At 50.3% G+C, this 24,050-nt stretch overlaps 1 pseudogene; it reads left to right on the plus strand.

Annotated features, from left to right (window-relative positions):
- The first annotated feature begins 7,682 nt into the window (after positions 1-7,682).
- LOC119922193 lies at positions 7,683-16,490 on the plus strand (annotated as a pseudogene).
- The last annotated feature ends 7,560 nt before the right edge of the window (positions 16,491-24,050 follow it).

Consider the following 24,050-nt stretch of genomic DNA (forward strand, 5'->3'; position numbering starts at 1 on the left):
AACGTATCCACTAATTCTGTTGTATTGTATTCTCTACCCAGTCCCTTAGTACACTGTTCTGCACATAATAAACACTCAATAAATACCACCGATTGACTTTTATACACTCCTTATTACTTAAGCACTTGCATTCCCTTCTTCCTTCAGTCTCTAACTTTAGTGTCTGTTTCCCCCCTCTAGAGTGAGGCGAGGGTTTATATTTTGATAACCTACAATTGTCTCTTAAAGATCTCAGCATAGGACTCTGCACACCTTAGGATTTCAATAAATACTACAGATTGAATGATTTATTAAATTACCTCTTCAGCACTTTTTCACCACCTCTGCGGTTATGTATGTTTTCATAGACCCAGCTAGGAGGAGGTTGAATCCTTCCAGAAGCCAGTGAGGACTTTTTTTAAAGATATTGGTAATGCACTTACTTTGTGCGAACTATTGAGCTTTGTGCTGTAGAGAATGCAAGCTAATCCCAGACTAAGTCCCCCTTTTCCTCTGCTCCCCCTCCCCTCATCATCACCCCGACTCACCACCCTTTGCTCTACCCCCCTCTCCCCCGCTGCAGCACTTGTGTATATTTGTACCTATTTATAATTCAAATCATTTATATTAATGATGTGTATATGTCTATAATTCAATTTATTTATATTGATGCTACTGATACCTGTTTACTCGTTTTGATGCCCATCTCCCCGCTTCTAGACTGTGAGCCCGTTGTGGGCAGGGATTGTCTCTATTTGTGTCTCAATTGTACTTTCCAAGTGCTTAGTACAGTGCTCTTCACATAGTAAGTGCTCAATAAATATGATTGAATGAATGAAGGAAGGAATAATCAGGTTGGATATAGTCCTTGTCCACACGGAGCTCACAGTCTAAGTAAGGAGGGCATATAATTTTATCCACATTTTACAGTTAAAGAGACTGATGCTTAGGAGAAGTAAAGTGATTTGACCAAGGTCACCTAGCTAACATTTGTGCTAAATACTCGGGTAGTTACAAGATTCAATCGTATTTATTGAGCGCTTACTGTGTGCAGAGCACTGTACTAAGCGCTTGGGAAGTACAAGTTGGCAACATATAGAGACAGTCCCTACCGAAGAGTGGGCTCACAGTCTAGAAGTGGGAGACAGAGAACAAAACAAAGCATATTAACAAAATAAAATAAATAGAATGAATATATACAAATAAAATAAATAAATAAATAGAGTAATAAATACATACAAACATACATACATATATACAGGTGCTGTGGAGAGGGTAAGGAGGTAAGGCAGGGGGATGGAGAGGGGGAGGAGGGGGAGAGAAAGGAAGGGGCTCAGTCTGGGAAGGTCTCCTGGAGGAGGTGAGCTCTCAGTAGGGCCTTGAAGGGAGGAAGAGGGCTAGCTTGGCGGATGTACAGAGGGAGGGCATTCCAGGCCAGGGGGATGACGTGGGCCGGGGGTCGACGGCGGGACAAGCGGGACAAGATCATCACGAGAAGCAGCGTGGCTCAGTGGAAAGAGCCCGGGCTTTGGAATCAGAGGTCATGGGTTCGAATCCCGGCTCTGCCACATGTCTGCTGTGTGACCTTGGGCAAGTCACTTAACTTCTCTGAGCCTCAGTTACCTCATCTGCAAAATGGGGATTAAGACTGTGAACCCAACATGGGAAAACCTGATCACTTTGTATCCCCCCAGCGCATAGAACAGTGCTTTGCACATAGTAAGCGCTGAACAAATGCCAACATTATTATTATTATTATCACATTGGATACAGTCCCTATCCTACATAGGACTCTCAGTCCCTCAGAGCAGGTAAATGAGGCACTGGGAAATGAAGTGACTTGCCCAAGGTCACAGAGGAGATGAGCGGTGAAGTCAGGTTTGGAACTCAGGTTCTCTGGCTCCCAGGCCTGGGCTATTTCCACTAGGCCAAGCCGCTTCTAGTCTCCAGACACTAACTTAGCTTGCCAATCTGTCACTCCCTACCTCTGTGTTGAGGGTTCTGATTCTCCACTGGTTACCATAGAATCATAGGAAGGGGCGAGGTGCTAGAGAGCTTTGAAGCCGAGAGCATTTGGTTGAATCAAAGGCTGATAGGCAACCACTGGAGATTTTTTAGGAGGGGAGTGGCATGCCCAGAGCGTTTCTGTACAAAGATAATCCGGGCAGCGAGTGAAGTATCGACTGACACGGAGTGAGACAGGAGGATGGGAGATAAGAAAGGAGGCTGATGCAGTAGTCCATTCGGGATTAAATGAGAGATTGTACCAACGAGGTAGCGGTTTGGATGGAGAGGAAAGGGCAGATTTTTGCGATGTTGTGGAGGTAAAACCGGCAGATTTTGGTGACAGATTAGATGTGTGGGGTGAATGAGAGAGCGGAGTCAAAGACGACACCAAGGTTGCGGGCTTTCTGAGACGAGAAGGATGGTAGTGCCATCTACAAAGAAGGGAAAGTCAGGGAGAGGACAGGATTTGGGGAGCGAAGACAATGAGCTCAGTCTTGGACATGCTGAGTTTCAGATGGCGGGCAGACATCCAGATGGAGTTGTTCTGCAGGCAGGAGGAGATACGAGCCTGGAGAGAGGGAGAGTGAACAGGGGTGGAGATGTAGATTCGGGTGTCATCAGAGTAGAGATGATAGTTGAAGCCGTGGGAGCTAATGAGTTCACCAAGGAAGTGAGTGTAGATGGAGAACAGAAGGGGACCAAGAACTGACCCTTGAGGAACCCCTGCAGTAAGAGATGGGAGGGGGAAGAGGAGCCGGCGAAGAAGGCTGAGAATGAACGGCCAGAGAGATAAGAGGAGAACCAGGAGAGGACAGAGTCTGTTAAGCTATGGTTGGATAGCGTGTTGAGGAGATGGGGATGGTCCACAGTGTCGAAGACAGCTGAGAGGTAGAGGAGGATTAGGATAGAGTAGGAGCCATTGGATCTGGCAAGAAGGAGGTCATTGGTGACCTTTGAGAGGGCAGTTTCGGTGGAGTGAAGGGGACGGAAGCCAGATTGGAGGGGTTCTAGGAGAGAGTTGGAGTTGAGGAATTCGAGGCAGCGAGTGTAGACGACTCATTCTAGGAGTTTGGGAAGGAAAGGTTGGAAGGAGATAGGGCGATAACTAGAAGGGGCAGTGGGATTAAGAAAGGGATTTTTTAGGATGGGAGAGACGTGGGCACATTTGAAGGTAGAGGGGAAGGAACCAGTGGAGAGTGAGCGGTTGAAGATGGAAGTTAAGCAGAGGAGGAGGGAAGGGGTGAGAGTTTTTATACGATGAGCGTGAATAGGCTCCTAAGCACAGGTGGATTGGGTGGCACTTGAGAGGAGAGAGGAGATCTCATCTGAAGATATTGCTGGGATGGATGGGAAAGTAGCAGAGAGGGTTGAGAGCGGAGGGGATTGAGAAAGGGGAGGGGTAACCTTTGGGACCTCAGACCTGATAGTGTTAATTTTACTAATAAAGTAGGTGTAAACTTTTGCACGTAAACTCTTTATAAAGACTATAATGATGATGTTGATAATTACGGTCATGCTAATTAATTATGCTTATGATAAGGAGCCCATGAATTTATAATTCCTGGGTTAGATCCAGCTAACCCCTGAAGAGTCTTACAGCAGTATATTTAGAGGGATCTTGTAATTGCTTTTTTAGGGTATCTTCATTATTATGGTATTTGTTAAGCGCTTTATTTGTGCCAGGCACTGCACTAAGCATTCGGGTGCATACAAGCAAATTGGGTTGGCCACAGTCCCCTATCCCACGTGGGGATCACAGTCTCGATCCTCATTTTACGGATGAGATAACTGAGAGCCAGAGAAATGAAGGTACTCGCCCAAGGTCACACAGCAGACTAGTGGCAGAGCCGGGATTAGAATCTGGATGGATGGACCACAAGGATTCCCTGCATTGCTTTGATTTTTCCTAAAGTATTGGGACTAGGACGGATAGCCTGTAGAATCCCGATCTAATATCCAAGACATTTCAGCCGCCCAACTGTACCAGGTCTGGGTGATTTTATCCCGTGTGATGACCAACTATTCAATTAGGTGGTCTTCTAGACTGCTAGTTTGCTATGGGCAGGGAACGTGCTGGCTGATTCTGTTGTATCGTACTCTCCCAAGATGTTAGTAGAGTGCTCTGTGCATAGTAAGTGCTCAATAAATACTTTTGATTGAAGCTGATGATGATGATGATAAAAATAATTTAGGCGTCAGTCAATCATATTTATTTAGTGCTTACTATTTGCAGAGCACTGTACTAAGCACTTGGGAGAGTATAGTATAACAATGTAATAGACACATTCTCTGCCCACAGTGAACTTGCGGTCTGGAGTGGGAGACAGGTAGTATTCATTAGTATGAATAAATAAGTTATGGATATGGACATAAGTGATGTGGACCTGGGAGGGAATGAATACAGTGAGCAAGTCAGGGCGAAGCAGAAAGGGAGTGGAAGAGAAGGAAAAGATGACTTAGGGAAAGCCTCTTGGAGGAGATAACCTTCAGTAAAGCTTTGAAGAGGTGGATAATAAAGTACACTCTTAGGGTGGGTATGACCGCTGGAAGAAGGGGAGTAAAGGATCCTTGGGCAGGATCCAACTGCTCAGATCCATCTTCTCTCACCCAAATATCTATCCATTCATCCATTTATTCATCCATCCAGTAGTCTATCACTGCAGTTGATTGAGCACATCTTGGAGACTTCGTGATCTACCCCACCCAGAATACCAAGGGGAGATGGAGATCAGGGCCCCTCAGCCCCACGCTGCCCCAGTTAGAGTGACGTTGGTGGACGGGTGTGGAGGAACAGGGAGAGACAAGGAGACAGATGGAAGAGTCAGAGCAAGTCCTGGAAGATGCTCACACTCAGGACCTATGCTGGGGTTCAGACCAGGGCCATGTTCCCCTACCGTGCCAGGGGCTTGCAGGAGGGAGGTGTTGTCCAGTGCAATGATCCCACCCATCACAAGCCCCTCCATCCTGATTGGCTTGTATCCACCCCAGTACTTAGTACAGTGCCTGGCACATCGTAAGGTGTTAACAAATATTATTATTATTATTATTATTATTATTATTATATTATTATTATTATTATTATTATTATCCACTGCCCAACCATGACTACCAGGAAGCCGCCTGCCTTGTTTTGGCACTTTGGCACAGCTTTGGCAGTTTGGATGAGTTTACAGTCTACCCAGGGGCTCTGACAGTGCTCTGCACACAGTAAAAGCTCAAGAAAACGAATGAGTGAATGAATGACTCTTAGGCCTATGTTGTTTTCACTAGATCACACTACTTCACTTCACAAGTGACAGCACTGATAACTCGTTCACTCTCAGAAAGGAAAAGTAGTAAGTCGGATAGATAAACTTTATTTAGAAGAAGACATCGATACTAACGAATACAACACAAGGAGGGAATTTTTCCACATCACGTGAGACTGAGATTTTGTAGTGCTTCAGTGGTCAGGGAAGGCAAAAATACTTTTGTTAATTATGAAGGTTAAATGACTTACCCAAGAGAAGCACCGTGGACAGGTAGATAGAGCTCAGGCCAGGGAGTCAGAAGGACCTGGGTGATAATCCCGGATCTGTCACTTGTCTACTGTGGGACCTTGGGTAAATCACTTCACTTCTCTGGGGTTTCAGGTCCTTATTTTGTAAAATGGGAATGAAGATTAAGCCACTTGTGGGATATAAACTGGATCCAACCTATTAGCTTGTATCGACCCCAGAGCAATGCCCTCTAAGGCAGTATTGTTCATCACACACTGATCTTATCAGACATCACTCCGGACTCTGAGAAAGCCTCCTTCCAGCCAGAAAAGACAACTGTTCATATGCACACTTCTGCTGGGTGTCTTACTGAGGTTAGCGATGGCAATACCAACCCAAGGAGAGATTTGTTTCCAGGGAAAAGGGTAGGAAAATCTGCTCTTTAGGACTCTCCTGGTGGCGGCTTTCATGTCCCGGTTCATCAGGCTGTAGATGAAGGGGTTCAGAGCAGGGGGTACCATTGCATAGAACACGGACACGAGGAGGTCCAGCGTCGAGGAGGAGTCTAAGGGTGGGTTAAGATGTGCGGTGATGGCTGTCGAAATGGTGATTACAACAGCGAGAAGAGGTAAGCAGGTGGATAAGGCTTTGGCCTGGCCCTCGGCAGCCGGCATCCTCAGCAAGGCCCAGAAGATGCGCACATAATAATAATAATGATAATAATAATAATGATAATAATAATAATGTTGGCATTTGGTAAGCGCTTACTATGTGCAAAGCACTGTTCTAAGCGCTAGGGGGGATACAAAGTGATCAGGTTGTCCCATGTGGGGTTCACAGTCTTAATCCCCATTTTACAGATGAGGTAACTGAGGCTCAGAGAAGTTAAGTGACTTGCCCAAGGTCACACAGCAGACATGTGGCAGAGCCGGGATTCGAACCCATGACCTCTGACTCCAAAGCCCGTGCTCTTTCCACTGAGCCACGCTGCACATACGACACGACGATGAGAATGAATCAGACGAAGGCTAAAGCTACCCCGGCGGTGGTGGTCACGTGAATGGCGACATGGTCCTCGGAGCAATCAATCAATCAATCAATCGTATTTATTGAGCGCTTACTGTGTGCAGAACACTGTACTAAGCGCTTGGGAAGTACAAGTTGGCAACATATAGAGACAGCCCCTACCCAACAGTGGGCTCACAGTCTAGAAGGGGGAGACAGAGAACAAAACCAAACATATTAACAAAATAAAATAAATAGAATAGATATGTACAAGTAAAATAAATAAATAAATAAATATGTACAAACATATATACATATAAACAGGTGCTGCGGGGAAGGGAAGGAGATAAAATGGGGGATATAGGGGGGGGCGAGGGGGAGAGGAAGGAGGGGGCTCCGTCTGGGAAGGCCTCCTGGAGGAGGTGAGCTCTCAGTAGAGCCTTGAAGGGAGGAAGAAAGCTGGCTTGGCGGATGGGCAGAGGGAGGGCATTCCAGGCCCGGGGGATGACGTGGACCGGGGGTCGATGGCGGGACAGGCGAGAACAAGGTACGGTGAGGAGATTAGCGGCAGCGGAGCGGAGGGTGCAGGGTGGGCTGTAGAAGGAGAGAAGGGAGGTGAGGTAGGAGGGGGCGAGGAGATGGAGAGCCTTGAAGCCCAGGGTGAGGAGTTTCTGCCTGATGCGCAGATTGATTGGTAGCCACCGTAGATTTTTGAGGAGGGGAGTAACATGCCCAGAGCGTTTCTGGACAAAGATAATCCGGGCAGCAGCATGAAGTATGGATTGAAGTGGGGAGAGACACGAGGATGGAAGATCAGAGAGAAGGCTGATGTAGTAGTCCAGACGGGATAGGATGAGAGCTTGAACGAGCAGGGTAGCGGTTTGGATGGAGAGGAAAGGGCGAATCTTGGCAATGTTGCGGAGCAACATTGCGGAGCAGATGATCTTCAGCAGGTAGGGGACGTCGCAGAAAAGCTATTGGACGATGGTGGACCTACAGAAGGACAGAGAGAAGTTCGGAGCTGAAAACAAGTCTCCAATCAGGACCCCACTGAGCCACGAGATGGCGGCCATCTTCCCACAGGCCACTCTGTTAATGACGACGTCGTAGCGCAGGTGGAGGCACATGGCGGCATAGGAGCCGTCGGACATAGCCGTGAGGAGAAAGTACCCCTAAGCCGCAAACAAGACCAACAGTAAGAGCTGAGCCACAATGTCCAGGTAGGAGATGGAGCTGTTATTAGTCAAGGAGATGGTAACGGATTCGGGACAGTGACGGAGACGAGGCAGAGGTCGAGGACAGACAGGTGCCTGAGGAAGACGTACATGGGGGTGTGGAGGTGCCGGTCGAGGAATGTGACGGCGACGATTAGAAGATTCCCCGTCAGGGCCGCCAGGTACTACAGGAGGAACAGCACGGCGTGGACCAGCTGCAGCTCCCGGACGTCCGAGACACCTAGCCGGAAGAATTCCCTCTTCGTGGAGACGTTTGGCATTTTTGGAAGGCAGCACTGATTTTCTGCAATGGATTAGGTAAGAGCCAAAGTTAGAGTCCATTGATGGGATGAGTGAAGCAATTAACAGGACACTTTCTGGTGACTCTCTATGGAGAGGAGACATTTATTGAATTCAAAATGATCTCTGAGTTCACCGTGGAGACATTGAACATTTCTGGGAAATGATGTCGACTCCCTGCACAGGAAGAAGGAGGGAAGACTTCAATTTAGAGACAATGATGTTGTTGGAGAAGGAATAGAACTAAGCCAATCAATTCTATTTACTGAGGACCTACAGAGGACACGTAATCACTCTCCCCAAGGAGCTTCCAGTCTAACGGAAGCACCAAGCTTCGAACTGTGTACAAGCAGGGTGCTATTGTGAAGACCACAAGCCTGGGAGTCAGAGGACCTGGGTTCTAATCCCATATCTACCACTTGTCGGATGCATAGCTATGGGAGGGTGACAATTTCTTGGAGCCTCAGTTTTCTCAATGGTAAAATGATAATTAGATTCCTGTTTTCCCTCCTACTTAGTCTGTGAATCCCTTGTGAATCTACCAGATTATCCTTAATCTCCCCCAGCACTTAATACTTTACTTGGAACACTGTAAGCACGTAACAAATATCAAGAGTATTATTTTTGGTTGAGGAGACTGAAACTAAAAGGAATAGGGTATAAGAGATGTCGGAGAGCATAAAGATATGAACATGACTGTTGTGAAATTTTTTCGGTGGTTTTCGAGTCAAACGAGAAGTTCTTTTATACATAAATTCATCCATTTAGTGCAGAAAGAATGAGCCTGGTAGACAGAAGGACCTGGATTCTAATCCTTTCGCCGCCCCTTGTCCCCTGTATTACCTAGGGCCAGTAACTTACCTTCTCTGTGCCTCAATTACCTCATCTGTAAATTGGGGATTATGACTGAAAGCACAATGTCGGGCATGGACTGTGTCCAACCTGATTAGCATGTATCCACCCCAGGGCTTAGCACAGTACCTGGCATATAATAAGAACGTAATGATACCATAAAACAAACAACAAAAAACCACCCACATATAAATCAAACTGATTCCATTTGCTCACATTTCTGCATTCACATTTGTACACAAACAAACACAAGAATACCTCATAATTCATCTAGTCCTTTCCTAATGCATCACTCAGCCTACGTCTTCTCCTCTCCTCAACCTCCTCTCACGACAAGTTGTGTCTTTCCACAAGCAACAATTACTCACAATCGGCTTGAAGGCTCTCCACCCTACGGCTGCACTTCACCTTCTTTCCATCGTTCAACTCGTCTTCTCAGCTCTCAAAGCAACTTTCTAGTTGTTACTCACGATCGATTCTCCCTTTTCCATCTTATTCCTGGTCTCCCTCCCTTATCCACTCAAAATCAGAGAGGGTACAGGTCTTCTCAAATTCTGAGCACAGCTAAAATCCCACCTCCTCCAACCACATTTCCCGATTCATTTCCACTTCACCTAACTCAAACGCGAATCAACTCATTTCTATCCTCGTTTAGTGCAACAATCATGGGCCCAGGAGTTCTCTTCCTGACTTTGAGCTCCTTGAGAGCAGCATACACATCTACCAGCTTTGTTCTATTGTACTCTCCCAAGCATAGCTTAGTGGGAGTCAGAGAAATTTGGTTTTAATCCTGACTCTGTTCCTTTGCTGCTGTGGAACCTTTGGCAAGTCGCTTCACTTCTCTGGGCCTCAGTTTCCTAATCTGTAAAACGGCATGCAATAATGGCATAGTCATCTTTTCATTCTTGTTTTCCTTCTAGAAGGGGCAAGGAATATGTCTCTCATGACGTTATAAAGTGGATAGAGCACGGGCCTGGGAGTCAGGAGTCAGAAGGACCTGGGTTCTAATTCCGGATCCTCCCCATGCTTGCTGTGTGACCGTGGGACAGTCATTTAACTTCTCTGATCCTCGGTTACGTCATCAACCCTGAAATCCCTCTCTCTGATCATAACCTTCTAACCTACCTCCTCACTCACACTCCTCCTCGCTGTAAATCTATATTACTACCCCACAGAGACCTCCGCTCTCTCGACCCCATCCATCTTTTTCAGCGTATCACACCCCACCTCGCCTTCCTATTCTCTCTACCCAATCTTGATGACCAGAGTACTGCTCTTAACTCCATTCTGTACTCGACTCAGTTTGCTCGCTCCCCTTTGATTTCGCTGATCTCGTACCACTAACCCACGGCCTTGGATAGCTGGCCACCCTCTGCCTTATTCGCTCTTATGTTCGAGCTGCTGAATGCTGCTGTCGAAAATCTAAGCACCAAGACAAACTTGTTCACTTTACGTTTACACGTTCCTGCCTTAACTCTGCCCGCTCCTCTGCTAGATAAAACTATTTTTCGACCCTGATTGACACACATGCCCATCATCCCCATCAGCTCTTCCGTACATTTAACTCCCTTCTCAGGCCCCCTGTTCCTCCCCTGCATCTATTCCTCACCCCCAACGATCTGGCATCTTTCTTCGTTAGGAAAATTAACACCATCAGGTCTGAGCTCCCCAAGGTCACCCCTCCCCATTCTCCATCGCCCCCGCTCTCAGCCCTTTCCGCTACTCTCCCATCCTTCCCAGAAGTAACCTCAGATGAGATCTCCTCCCTCCTCTCAACTGCTACTCCATCCACCTGTGCTTCAGACCCCATTCCCTCTCATCTTATGAAATCTTTCGCCCCTTCCCTCCTCCACTCTTTAACTCCCATCTTCAAACGCTCACACTTCACTGGTTCCTTCCCCTCTGCCTTCAAACATGAACATGTCTCCCCAATCCGAAAAAAACCTCTCGACCCCACTGACCATTGTACTTATTGTCCTATCTCCTTCCTACTCTTCCTTTCCAAGCTCCTAGAATGAGTAGTCTATACTCGCTGCCTTGAAAGCCCCAACTCTAACTGTCTCCTAGACACCCTCCAATCTAGCTTCCATCCCCTATACGCTAATGAAACCACACTCTCAAAGGTCACCAATGACCTCCTTCTTGCCAAATCCAATGGCTCCTACTCTATTCTAATTCTTCTCGACCTCTGAGCTGCCTTTGACACAGTTCTCCTCAACACTCTATCCAACCTTGGCTTCACAGACTCTGTCCTCTCCTGGTTCTACTCTTATCTCTCCGGCCGTTCATTCTCAGTCTCCTTTGTGGGCTCCTCCTCCCCGTGCTGTAGGGGCTCCTCAAAGGTCATTTCTTGGTCCCTTCTGTTATCTGTCCACACCCACTCCCTTGGAGAACTCATTCGCTCTCAAGGCTTCAACTATCATCTCTACGCTGATGACACCCAAATCTGCATCTCTGCCCCTGCTCTCTCTCCCTCCCTCCAGGCTCGTATCTCCTCCTGCCTTCAGAACATCTCCATCTGGATGTCTGCCCGCCATCTAAAACTCACTATGTCCAAGGCTAAACTCCTTATCTTCCCTCCCAAATCCTGCCCTCTCCCTGACTTTACCGTCACTGTAGCTGGCACTACCATTCTTCCTGTCTCACAAACCCGCAACCTTGGTTTCATCCTCAACTCTGCTCTCTTGTTCACCCCTCACATCCAATTCATCACCAAAACCTGCCGGTGTCACCTCCACAACATCGCCAAGATCCGCCCTTTCCTCTCCACCCAAACCACTACCTTGCTGGTTCAATCTCTCATCCTATCCCGACTGGATTATTGCATCAGCCTCCTCTCTGATCTCCCGTCCTCCTGTCTCTCCCCATTTCAGTCTATACTTCACTCTGCTGTCCGGATTATCTTTGTAACAGTAACGCTCGGGGCATGTTACTCCCCACCTCAAAAATTTCCAGTGGCTGCCTGTCAACCTACGAATCAAGCAAAAACTCCTCACTCTCGGCTTCCAGGTTCTCCATCACCTCGACCCGTCCTACCTCACATCCCTTCTCTCCTTCTACAGCCCAGCCCACCTTCTGCTCCTCTGCCGCTAAACTCCTCACTGTGCCTCGTTCTCGCGTGTCCCGCCGTGGACCCTCAGCCCACGCCCTTCCCCTGGTCTGGAATGCCCTCCCTCCACACATCCGCCAAGCTAGCTCTTTTCCTCCCTTCAAAGCCCTACCGAGAGCTCACCTCCTTCAGGAGGCCTTCCCAGACTGAGCCTCCTTTTTCCTCTCCTCCCCATCCTCCCCTTCCTACCTCTTTCTCCTCCCAAAAGCACTTGTACATATTTATTACTCCATTTATTTTACTTTTACATATTTACTATTCTATTTTTTGTCAATAATGTGCGTATAGTTTTACTTCTATTTGTTCTGATGATTTTTACACCTGTCTACATGTTTTGTTTTGTTATCCATCTCCCCTTCTAGACTGTGAGCCCGTTGCTTGGTAGGGGCCGTCTCTATATGTTGCCGACTTGTACGTCCCAAGCGCTTAGTATAGTGCTCTGCACACAGTAAGCGTTCAATAAATACGATTGAATGAATGAATGAATGAATCTGCAAAATGGGGGTTCAGACTGTGAGCCCCATGTTGAACAAGGGCTGTATCCAACCTGCTCAACATGTATCTACCCCAGCACTTAGGACAGTGCTTGGGACAGAGTAAGAGTTTAAGAAGTACTACTATTATTATTATTACTCTCCTAATGCTTAGTACTACTGCCGGGGGCCTCTCTGGGAACACTTGTGGGTGGGTGTCGAAGGGCTGCGGGGAGAGCAGTATCCGCCCATCCTCGCCCAGAGCCTGAGCAGGGCCTGTGGGTGATACTGGCCCGAAGGACCCAGAGGCGCCGGGTGATATTGGTGGGGGGGGGAAGGTTAGGGACTCGCGGTTCGTTGTCCTGAATTTTACAGAGGACGAAACCGAGGCCCAGAGAGTCTACATGATTTGCTCACAGCCACCCGGTAGAGCTGTGGTGGACCAGGGGCTCAGGTCCAGGTCTCCTGGCAGTCAGTCCCACACCATTTCCAATGGACCACTCCACTCCCCAGCGAATCAGGACGGTGGCTGTCCTGGAGCTTCCCTTTCCATGGAGCTGCTTCCTTGGGTGTGTGGCGGGGGTGCTTCTGAGAGGTGGAGGTGGAGGTCACGGGGACGGTCTTCTGCCAGCCTCCAATGGACTCTCCCCTTTGCCAGGGCGCTGCCCGATAGGCAGGCTCACAGAACATTCCGTGAGACGGGCGTGTCCGTGAAGTCTCGGTCACTGGGCCTTAACGGCCCCCTAACCTCCCCTCTCCACTTCCTTTACCGTCGGGCAGAGCTCCTGCCGGTCCTGGTGCTGGTGAATGGGGGCAACGAGAACGGGAAAGAGGAGGAGCCGAGGGAAAATGGGCATGTCTAGGAGGAGGAGGGGGACGGGCAGCGGAGCGACGAGAAGGAGTTCATCAACATTCACGGCACAGGCTTCACCGTCAAGATCTTCGCGCCAAGGATCAAGTCTTTTTCTCTACACGTATGGAAGGGTGACGGGAGGAGAAGGGCGGCTGGCCTGTGGGTGAGAAGAGAGCCAAAATGGAGTCAGGGGCGGCAGCCGCAAGCAGAGAGGACGTCCCTGGGCTGAGCCCCAGCCATCGCACCACTGTTGAGGAGAGCCCTTTGGTTGATTCAACCCAGCCTGCCCGGGCCTGTGGAGTGACTTACGGTGGGGAGGACCGGGCTTAGCCCCCGAGGGTGATGGCGACCCGGAGGCAAGGTCTATCTAGAACCCCTGACCCATGCCAACCAAGTCCCTCCCCCGTCAAAGACAAGGGCAAATTGCTCCTGCTCCTCCTCTTTCCTTTCCAGAGGAGGAGAGACCTTGGGGTCAGAGGCTTTGGGGCCGGATGGGAGCGGGCAGAGGGGGCACCCAGGCCGGACCCTGATTGTTGGCCCTGTTGGCTGCAGGTCTCTCCGCAGGAGATGGAGCAGGAGATCCACCCGGTGCTCATGGACCTCGAAGACACCTGCCACCGGACGTGTTTCTCCCTGCAGCTGGACGGCAACATAGTAGACAACTTCGCTGAGCTCAAGACCATCGAGGGGCTGCAGGAGGGGGCATCGCTCCGAGTGGTGAAAGGCAAGCCCTCCCGCTCATCCCACCCTGTCCGGGGCCGGATCAGAGGGTGGGCGGCCTGGCTCTCCAACGCGGCGGTGGGAAAAGGGCTTGGGGCACCGGTCATCCTGGGGCCTCGCGGGTCTGCATCTCTGGCCCGTGGTGGGAGATTCTGGAATTACATCCTCTTCGCCGTTTCCCCAGCCTCCCCCCGCCCCGACTATCAGTCCACTTCCGGCTCTCTCCCTCCCCGAGAGCCCTACACGGTCCTCGAGGCCCTGATTCACGTGCGCCACATCCGGGGCCTGCTGAAGAGCCTGAATCCGTCCGACGCCTTCAACGGCCTGGATTGCAACTCGCTGTCCTTCCTGAGTGTCTTCACTGAAGACGATCCTGGCTGTACGAGCTGTTGGGGCGGCGGCGGGGCCCTCTAGGAGTGGGAGATGGAGGGCTTCTCCTGCGTGCTCTGGCCCCGTGTGGGCTGCGGTAGGGCCCGCTAATGGCGGGCTCCACCTGCACAGACAGCGGCAAGCGGAAGAAGAAGGCGGGGGAGCCGGAGCAGATAGACTGTACGACCCCCGAGCACATCCTGCCCTGGAGCAAGGAGCGTCCGCTGTCCGCCCTGCAGCCCTAGAACCGCGACTGGAAGGTAGGGCGGCCGCGGGAACTGGGTTCGGCGTCGGAGGTGGAACGGCAACGAACCCTGGTGGGCGGGGATTTAGGGGATGGGCAACAGCCTCGGCCGACTTCCTCTGATGCCCATTCCCCCCGCCTCCCCAGCCCCTGCAGTGCCTCAAGGTGCTCACCATGAGCGGCTGGAACCCACCGCCAGGCAACCGCAAGGTGCACGGAGACCTCGTCTACCTGTACGTGGTCACGGCCGAGGACCGCCATTTCAGCATCACCGCCTCCACCCGCGGCTTCTACCTAAACCAGTGAGTGGGGGGTCTCCTCGGACGGACTCTAGACTCATGGCCTGGGGGCAGGCGGGGTGGGAGGGGAGGTGAATGCGCCATGTTCCCCTGCAGGTCCAAGGCGTGCAGCTTCAATCATAAGCCTTCCAGCCCCCACTTCCTCAGCCACTTCTTGGTGGAGCTCCTCAACCAGATCAGCTCGGCCTTCAAAAAAAGTTGTTGCCCTGCCGAAGAAAAGGTACGCGGGGGCCTCCCCCATCCCGCGTCTGGGGGCGGGGAGCCAACGGCGATGGCCTCGCAGCAGCCCCCGCTTGAAGGGTTTGGCCCCCAAGTGGTCTGGCGCGGCCCAGTGTCCAGGCCCTGGGGATGGGAAGGACTTAACATCGGGTCTCCGTCCCTTCTCTCCGTACCGGGTGGGGAGCCGGTGGGAGCTGGGACCCCCGACCAGCTGGAGAAAATGAGCCCTAAGAGCCGGGCTGCACTGGGGTATGCTGGGAACCCCTGGGCTCGGTGAAAGGCAGGAGTGGTGAGAAACGTTCTCGTGCCCTGGGGCTGATGGCTCTGCCCCCTCCCCCCCAACTCAGACTGCAGTGTACAGCACCATCCCTTCGAGAAGATCGCCACCCCATTCCAAGTGTACATCTGGATGGCGCCCCAGGCCCAGTACGCCATGGACTGCGTGCGGGCTGAGGACACCTACACCTCGCGGCTGGGCTACGAGGAGCACATCCCTGGACAGGTGCCTGCCTGTCCAACCTCCTCACCTCCTGCCCCGTGGGGTCACCACCCAGGCATTCCCAAGGCCCGTCCACTCTCCCTGGCCTGACACTGCGGCTTCAGGTTGAAGCGGGCAGGGCCTGGGCCTAACCTTGTCTGAGGGAGTGGCTGTGGGGATTTGGGTAGAGCAGTTTCTTCCCTCCCCATCTCCCTGGCGTGGAGCCCTGGCAGAGTCTTGGCATCACCCCTCTGAAAACCTAGCGAGGCGAAGTTGGGGTGCAGGCCACACCCTGCAGAGTGTTGGCCCCTTGACCCTCGCCCTCCCACCTCCCCTCCCCCACCCACCAGACGCGAAATTGGAACGAGGAGCTGCAGACTACGCGAGAACTGCCCCGGAAGAACCTTCCTAAGCAGCTGCTGAGGCAGCGAGCCAAATTCAAGGTACTTCGAGGGCTAGGAGATGGTTCTGCGTGGGTGGGGGATTGGGGGTGGGCAGCTGGCGTCAGTCCCCCCCAGCACCGCTTCTCAGCACCTGAACCCATAGACTGACCATCAGCATCCACCCCGGAGACTGGCTCCCTGAGCCCAGCCCCTGCCCCCTCCAGGTATACAGTGACCTCATGGCGTCAGACATCGGGGGTCCATGGCGGGATCGACGGGATCGTGATGGCCATCAACCCCAGAGAGGAGGCCAAGATGCAGATGTTCATCTGGAACAACGTATTCAGCCTGGACTTCGATGTGCGTGACCACCGCAAGGACTTCGGAGGCGACACAGCCGCCTACGCCGCCCCCAGGCACGACCTGAATGGCATTCGCAACTACAGCGCCTTGGACGTGGAGGGCATGTACACGCTGGGCACCTTGGTAGTGGACTACCGCGGCTAATTAGTGCTCACAATAAGCGATCAATCAATATGATTCAAGATTAATAGTAAATTTTAGTGTGTCAACCTATTCATTCAATCGTATTTATTGAGCGCTTACTGTGTGCAGAGCACTGTACTAAGCGCTTGGGAAGTACAAGTTGGCAACATATAGAGACGGTCCTTACCCTACAGCGGGCCCCTAGCACCGTGGCTGGAAAATTTTTGAGGACAGGGATTACAACCTTTCTCACTATTTGTCTTCTCCCAACATTTGGAAAAACTCTCACGGGGAGGAATTGCTGAGAGTGCCAGTTGCGGTCAGGCTGGCACACTCTCTCAGCCCTGCCTGTCATTTAGCCTCTGTAAGGGATTCTGGGACCCACTGAAGGCCAAATTGATTGTCCACAGTGCTGAAACTGTTCTGGAGCACCGTAGCTCGGCGGGTGGTTGGCATGGTAGCAAGGTTTGAGGAAGAAGGAGGAGAGGTGTGTGATGGTTAGGGGTTACTGAAATTGAAAACATTTCCCCTCCTGCTAGCACCCCTGCCCCGCTGGGGGTCGCGGCCCTGGTATGAACCCAAAAGTAGGCCCTAGACTGGCTCCATCTCATCCATCCTCATCCTCGTGCCCCACAACTCTCCATCCGACTCAACCCCTGTCACTCTCACCGGGGCGGGGTGGGGCTTGGGGTCGGTTACTTCTGCAGGGCTGGGCTGATCCCCTCTATCCCCTCAGACTCCTGGGTTCGGTCAGCCAGGAAGGAACATAGAGAAGACTTCGATCCCTCTCCGCTCCCCTTCAGACCTTGAGAAGCTCTCCAGACGGCCCCCTTCCCTGTAGATAAACAAGGAGCTACTACGAGGGGGATCACTGGAGGATGACTCGGGGCCCTACCGAGGGACCTCAGGGCCTGGACAAGCCAGGTACCCTCTGGTCATGTGGTTTCTGAGGCTCCTGGGAGACAATGACACGTCCCTGCAACATCAGCGGTCGTGCCAGCTCTCGGGGTTCCTGTGGAAAAAGCAGCATCTGCATCCCAACGTCCCAACGGTTCCAGTTTTCAACGACAGGCGTCAGCAACTGTGAATGGTTTCACCTTTGTCGAATTCACAACCTGAAACACTCAGTTTGTCAGTCAAGCAGACATCTGTAACTTTTTCCTATGGCCTTTGTGAAGCACTTACTATATATCAGGCACTATACTAAGTGCTGGAGTAGTTACAGAGTCCGTGTCCCCCGTGGGGCTCAAATCTCAATCCCCATTTTACAGATGAGGGAACTGAGGCACGGAGAATTTAAGCGACACTGTCCAAGGTCACGCAGCAGACATGTGGTGGAACCGGGATCGTTACTCATGTCCTTTTGAATCCCTGGTCCCTGATCTACCCATTAGGCAACGCTGCTTCTTCTGACTTGTCCTGATTGCAAATCTGCTGAAGGTCTGTTCATACTGACTATATAAACTGTACTCTGGAATCAAGCGTTCATCCACTTTCTCATCTTTCCCTTCTCTCCTTCACCTTCTACATAATTTATTCTGTGTCTAGCTCCCGCATTAGATCATAATCTCCTAGAAAGGAGGAACAATGCAATTCTATCTCTTTTCAACTCTCCTGAGAGCTTACTACACTGCTATGCACCCAGGATGTGGTCAATAAATACCATTTATAATAGTAATAGTAATAATTATGGTCTTTGGTAAGCACTTACTATGTGTCAAGCACGTTCTAAGTGCTGGAGTAGGTACAAAGTAATCAGGTTTGACACAGTCCCTGTCCCATATGGGTCTCCCAGTTTCAATCCCCATTTTACAGCTGAAGTAACCGAAGCACAGAGAAGTGAAGTGACTTCCCCCAGGTCATATGGCAGACAAGTAGCAGAACGGGGATTAGAACCTACGACCTCTGACTCCCAAGCCTGTGCTCTGGATGGAAGGATGGATGGATGGATGGATGGATGGATGGATGGATGGATGGATGGATCAATGGATAACGAATGATTGGAAGGAAGGATGGAAGGAAGGAAGGAAAGACTGATTGAAGTAAGACGACGGATTTGCATGACAGATGAAGCTGCAGTCATTCTCTCTTCCCTTCTCTTCTCCCATACCACCTCACATTTTCCAACTTTCATTCCCACCGCCAGAGTCAGGCTAAAGAGCATATCATTATATTTTCATGGACATTACTAATAATGATATCATTATTGTATTTATTAAGAGGTTGTGTTCTTAAATTGTTCCACTTGATGGAGTAGAAACAAAGGAATCAGTTCAAACATAATTCCTTTCCCACAGAGCCTCAGAGTGTAAGACCAAGAGAGATCCTAGGGATGTTAAGTCACTGCCACTAGGTCACAAAACAAGCCAGTAGCAGAGCTGGCATCAGAACTCAAGTCTCAATCAATCAATCAATTATATACAGTGAGCACTTACTCTGGGCCCAGCACTGTACTAAACACTTGTAAAGGTTCAATGTATTAGAGTTGGTAGACACGTTCCCTGCCCACAATGAGCTTACAGTCTAGAGTGATTCCCAATACTTTAGGCATGATAAAATTTAAAAGGTTTATGGTACTTGTTAAGAACTTGCTATGTGCCAAGTACATGTTCTAAGCACAATGGTAGATACAAGGTAAACGGGTTGTGCCATGTGAGATTCACAGTCTTAATCCTCATTTCACAAATGAGGTGACTGATGCACGGAGAAGTTAAGTGGCTTGCCCAAGGCTACACAGAAGACAAGTGGCAGAGAAATCGCCCCCAAAGAGGATTTACAGTACTAAGCACTTGGGAGAGTTCAGTTCACCAGTGTTGTTATACACATTCCCTGTCGTCAGTGAGCTTACAGTCTAGAGGGACTCCGCTTCCTTTAGGCGGTGACACCTCCGCAAAACTGGATTGTCCATCCTACTTCAGTCTTAGAAACCTCCCTCCCAGACTTTGACAATTCATCACCTTCCAGCGTTTTCTGTGAACCCAGTAGTACAGCCAAGTTTCAGGCTAGCTCCAAGGGCAGTTCGTTGGTTAAGTGGTGGTGCGATATTATTTGCACAAGATAGGAAACTTTTTGTCTCAGAGCAGAGACCGGGTGAGTGACCCTTTTAGGACCCTGCTCATGGCGGCCTTCATGTCCAGGTTCCTGAGGCTGTAGATGAGGGAGTTCAGAGCAATGGGTACCACTGGATAGAACACGGACACCAGCAGGTACACGATCAAGGAGGAGTCTGAAGGGTGGCTTGATGTAGACAAATTCACCTGCATAGTGGAAAACAGTGTCGACGACAAAGTGGGACAGGCAGGTGGAGAAGGCTTTGACCCGAATCTCGGTGGCCGGCATCCTCAGCACGGCCGGGAAATGCTCACATATGAGACGATGATGAGAATGAATTGGACTACGCCTAACGCTACCCCGGCGGTGACGCTCACGTCGACAGCGACGTGAACCTCGGTGCAGGTGATCTTCAGCAGGGAGGGGACGTCACAGAAAAACTGCTGGACGATGTTGGACCCACATAAGGACAGGGAGAAGGTCGGAGCTGAAAACACAACACCAGTCAGGCTCCCACGGAGTCACGAGAGGCGGCTGCCATCTTCCAAGAGGCCGCTCTGTTCATGACGACCTCGTAGCTCAGGTGGAGGCATATGGTGGCGTAGCGGTCGTAGGACATGGCTGTGAGGACCAACAGATCTGAGGAGGCAAACCAGATCGCGGAGAAGACCTGGGCGGCACAGCCCCGGAGGGAGATGGATCTACGGTCGGTTAGGGAGTTGTGGATGGATTTGGGGACGGTGACTGAGATGAGGCAGAGGTCGAGGACGGACTCGTTCCTGCGGAATAAGTACATGGGGGTGTGGAGGCGTCGGTCGAGGACGGTGACGGCAACGATGAGGAGATTCCCCGTCAGGGACGCCAAGTAGATCAAGAGGTAGTGCCATCTACAGTGATTAGAAAGTCAGGGAGAGGACAGGGCTTGGGAAGGAAGATAAGGAGTTCAATCCTGGACATAAGGAGTATCAGATGGCGAGCAGACATCCAGATGGAGATGTCCTGAAGGCAGGAGGATATACGATCCTGAAGGGAGGGAGAGAGAGCAGGGGCGGAGATGTAGGTTTGGGTATCATCAGCGTAGAGATGATAGTTGTTGCCGTGGCAGAGAATGAGTTCACCAAGGGAGTGAGTGTATATAGAGAACAGAAGGGTACCAAAAACTGACTCTTGAGGAACCTTTACAATAAGGGGATGGGAGGGGGAGAGGAGCCCTCAGAGGAGACTGACAATGAACGGCGGAAGAGATAAGAGGAGAAGCAGGAGAGGACGGAGTCTTTGAAGTCAAGGTTGGATAGCGTGTTGAGGAGAAGGGGGTGATCCACAGTGTCGAAGGCAGCTGAGAGGTCGAGGAGGATTAGGATAGAGTAGGAGCCATTGGATTTGGCAAGAAGGAGGTCATTGGTGACCTTTGAGAGGGCAGTTTCGGTGGAGTGTAGGGGACGGAAGCTAGACTGGAGGGGGTCAAGGAGAGATTTGGCATTGAGGAAACTTTCCCATCACTGTAGATGGCACTACTTTCCTTCTTGTCTCACAAGCCCACAACCTTGGTGTCATCCTCGACTCTGGTCTCTCGTTCACCCCACACATTCTATCCATCACCAAAACCCGCCAGTCTCACCTCCACAACATCGCCAAGATCCGCCATTTCTTGTCCTTCCAAACTGCTACCTGGTTCAATCTCTCATCCTATCCCGATTGGATTATTGCATCAGCCTCCTCTCTGATCTCCCATCCTCATGTCTCTCCCATGTCTTCAGTCTATACTTCACTCTGCTGCCCGTATTATCTTTGTATAGAAACGCTCTGGGCATGTCACTCCCCTCCTCAAAAATTTCCAGTGGCGGCCTGTCAACCTACGAATCAAGCAAAAACCCCTTGCTTTCAGCTTCGAGGCTTTCTATCACCTCATTTCCCTTCTCTCCTTCTACAGCCCAGCCCGCATCCTCCGCTCCTCTGCCGCTACCCTCCTCACTGTAACTCGTTTCTACATACGTTTCTTCATACGTATTTCTACATATTTTTTGATTTGCATATAGCTCTAATTCTCTTTGCTCTGACGATTTTGAAACCTGTCTACATGTTTTGTTTTGTTGTCTGTCTCCCCCTTCTAGACTGTGAGCCCGTTTTTGGGTAAGAACCGTCTCTATATGTTGCCAACTTGTGCTTCCCAAGCTCTTAGTACAGTGCTCTGCACACAGTAAGCGCTTAATATATACGATTGAATGAATGAATGAATGACCAGCGCGACGTGGTCCAGCCGCAGCTCCCGAACCTCCGAGGATCCCGGGAGAAGGAATTCCGTCACCGTGGAGATGTTAGTCATTGGTAAGTGATAATGACTCCCTGCACAGGAAAATGATCTTGATGAGGTGAAGAAATCAACAGGGGTTTTGCCGGTGAATCTATGGGAGTAGCAACTCATGGTGTATTGGAAGAGAGTTATCAATTACAAAATGACCAAGAAACTTGGTAAAAGTCTTCCACCTAACTAGGACGGAATTCCCAAGGACGATTGGCATCATAATTCTCCAGGTGGGGACTAAAAGATGACAAAAATACAAGAAGGGGAAATCAGTCACAGTAATAGTAGCAGTAATAGCAGCAAAAGCCCTACTAGAAGTTGTAGTATCAATCAATCAGGTCACTAAGAAATCCTATTTTTGAGCATTTATTGTGTGCAGAGCACTGTACTAAATACTTGGAAGAATACAATGCAACAAAGGTGGTAGTCATGTTCCATCCCCACAACAACCTTACAGTCTAAGGGGGTTAAAGATGTTAATATCAAATAAATTACAGATATGTAGAGAGACTGTAAGCTCGTTGTGGATAGGGAGTGTCTCTGTTATATTGTTATATTGTACTCTTCCAAGCACTTAGTATAGTGCTCTACACACGGAGCTCTGCTCTCAGCTCAATAAACATTCATTCAATCGTATTTATTGAGCACTTACTGTGTGCAGAGCACTGTATTAAGGTGATTGGCTGACTAATATCAGTAATAACGTTGTTTATTGAGCCCCCGGTGGGCACAAAATGCAAGCATATACTAACCCTACAAGGCAACCTGAAGCACACAAATTCATTCTCACACCCAAAATTGCAGCTAAACGTAAATGCATCCAAACACATAATGCCCTCACATGAATTCCCGCTCACTTACAGACCGGGGTTGTCCCAGAGACGGACAGTCGCACAGAGTCAAACAGTTACTGTGTGCACAGTACTGTGCTAATCACTTGGGAGAGTACAATAGAAGCAAGTAGGTAGTCGCAGAAACCCATAAACCTGTTTAGTCAGTCATTCGGCTCTTCCCTGAACCCCAATCCTGTTCCCTAGGGAGAGATGGAGAACATTCCCCACTGTTCCTTACCCAGATGTCTCCTTTCCCTAAAGCCTGGGATTTGCTACCTGATTCTTCTATCCTGCCCTGAGCATGCGTGCAAACACGCACATACAAAGCTGCGTATCTAGGAAATCCGACTGAAGGTGTCTCTATACGAGGAAAATGAACTGCAGAGTGAAGTGTGGTTAAACAGGGAAGGGTCTGGCTTGGGACCCCAATTACATACGTCAACTCGGGCTTGGCAGAGGGCTGGGAGAAATGATTAATCGATGCCATTTACTGAGTGCTTACTGTGTGCGAAGCACTGGACTAAAGCATTAAGGAGAGGACAATCCATCAGATTTGGTAGACACGTTCCCTGCCCATAGCGAGCTGACACTCTAGCGGGATGGAAGGATGATGGGGCATTGATGAAGGGACGAAGGAGAGAGGACGGAGGGATGATGGAGCGCTGCTTGAGGATGATGGAGGGCCGGTGGAGGGCTGATGAAGGGATGTGAGCGAGGCGACGGAAGGGGTATCCTAGAGCAAATAGCAGATGAGTGCTGGTCCAGGTACAAAGACCATGCGACTGAGAACCTGAGCAGAGGAAGTGATTCCAGTACTAGTGGCTTGTACTGTGGTACCTGCCACTGTCTCGCCCCTGCTGAATCTGTTCCTGCTAAGCCGCCTGCAATACTGCCCTGGTCTGGACTTCAACCTGGAGACCGAGTGAGAGATGTTCCACAGTTTCACTATGGGCTGCTGGCCTCTCACCGCCCCTCAATCCTCACCATAGGGCGCACTCATCGGGACAGCATGGGGCTGGGGATCGCAGTCTTCTGTCAGTCTGGGCTGGTCTCATTTCTTCCCTCGGACTTCTGGGTTCTGTCAGTCCAGGAGGGTCATCGAGGAACCCTAAGCCCTCAGGTTTCTGCTCTCCCGCGGACACTGATATGCTTCTGCAGATGGACCCCGTCCCCCATGATAAAGGATCCGCTGCTCTGAGGGGAATCTCTTGAGGTCCGGATCAGGCCCCAGAGACCTGAAGTGACTTGCCCAATGTCACACACCAGATAAATGGCAGACCTGGGATTAGAACACAGGCCCTCTTTACTCCCGGGCCCATGCTCTGTCCACTAAGTGGCACTGCTTTTGATTTAGAGAAATCGTCACTCTGACCCTGGTCCTTCAGTTCCCTATTG

The sequence above is a fragment of the Tachyglossus aculeatus genome, unplaced genomic scaffold (genome assembly GCF_015852505.1).
Source record: "Tachyglossus aculeatus isolate mTacAcu1 unplaced genomic scaffold, mTacAcu1.pri scaffold_100_arrow_ctg1, whole genome shotgun sequence".
Classification (NCBI taxonomy): domain Eukaryota; kingdom Metazoa; phylum Chordata; class Mammalia; order Monotremata; family Tachyglossidae; genus Tachyglossus; species Tachyglossus aculeatus.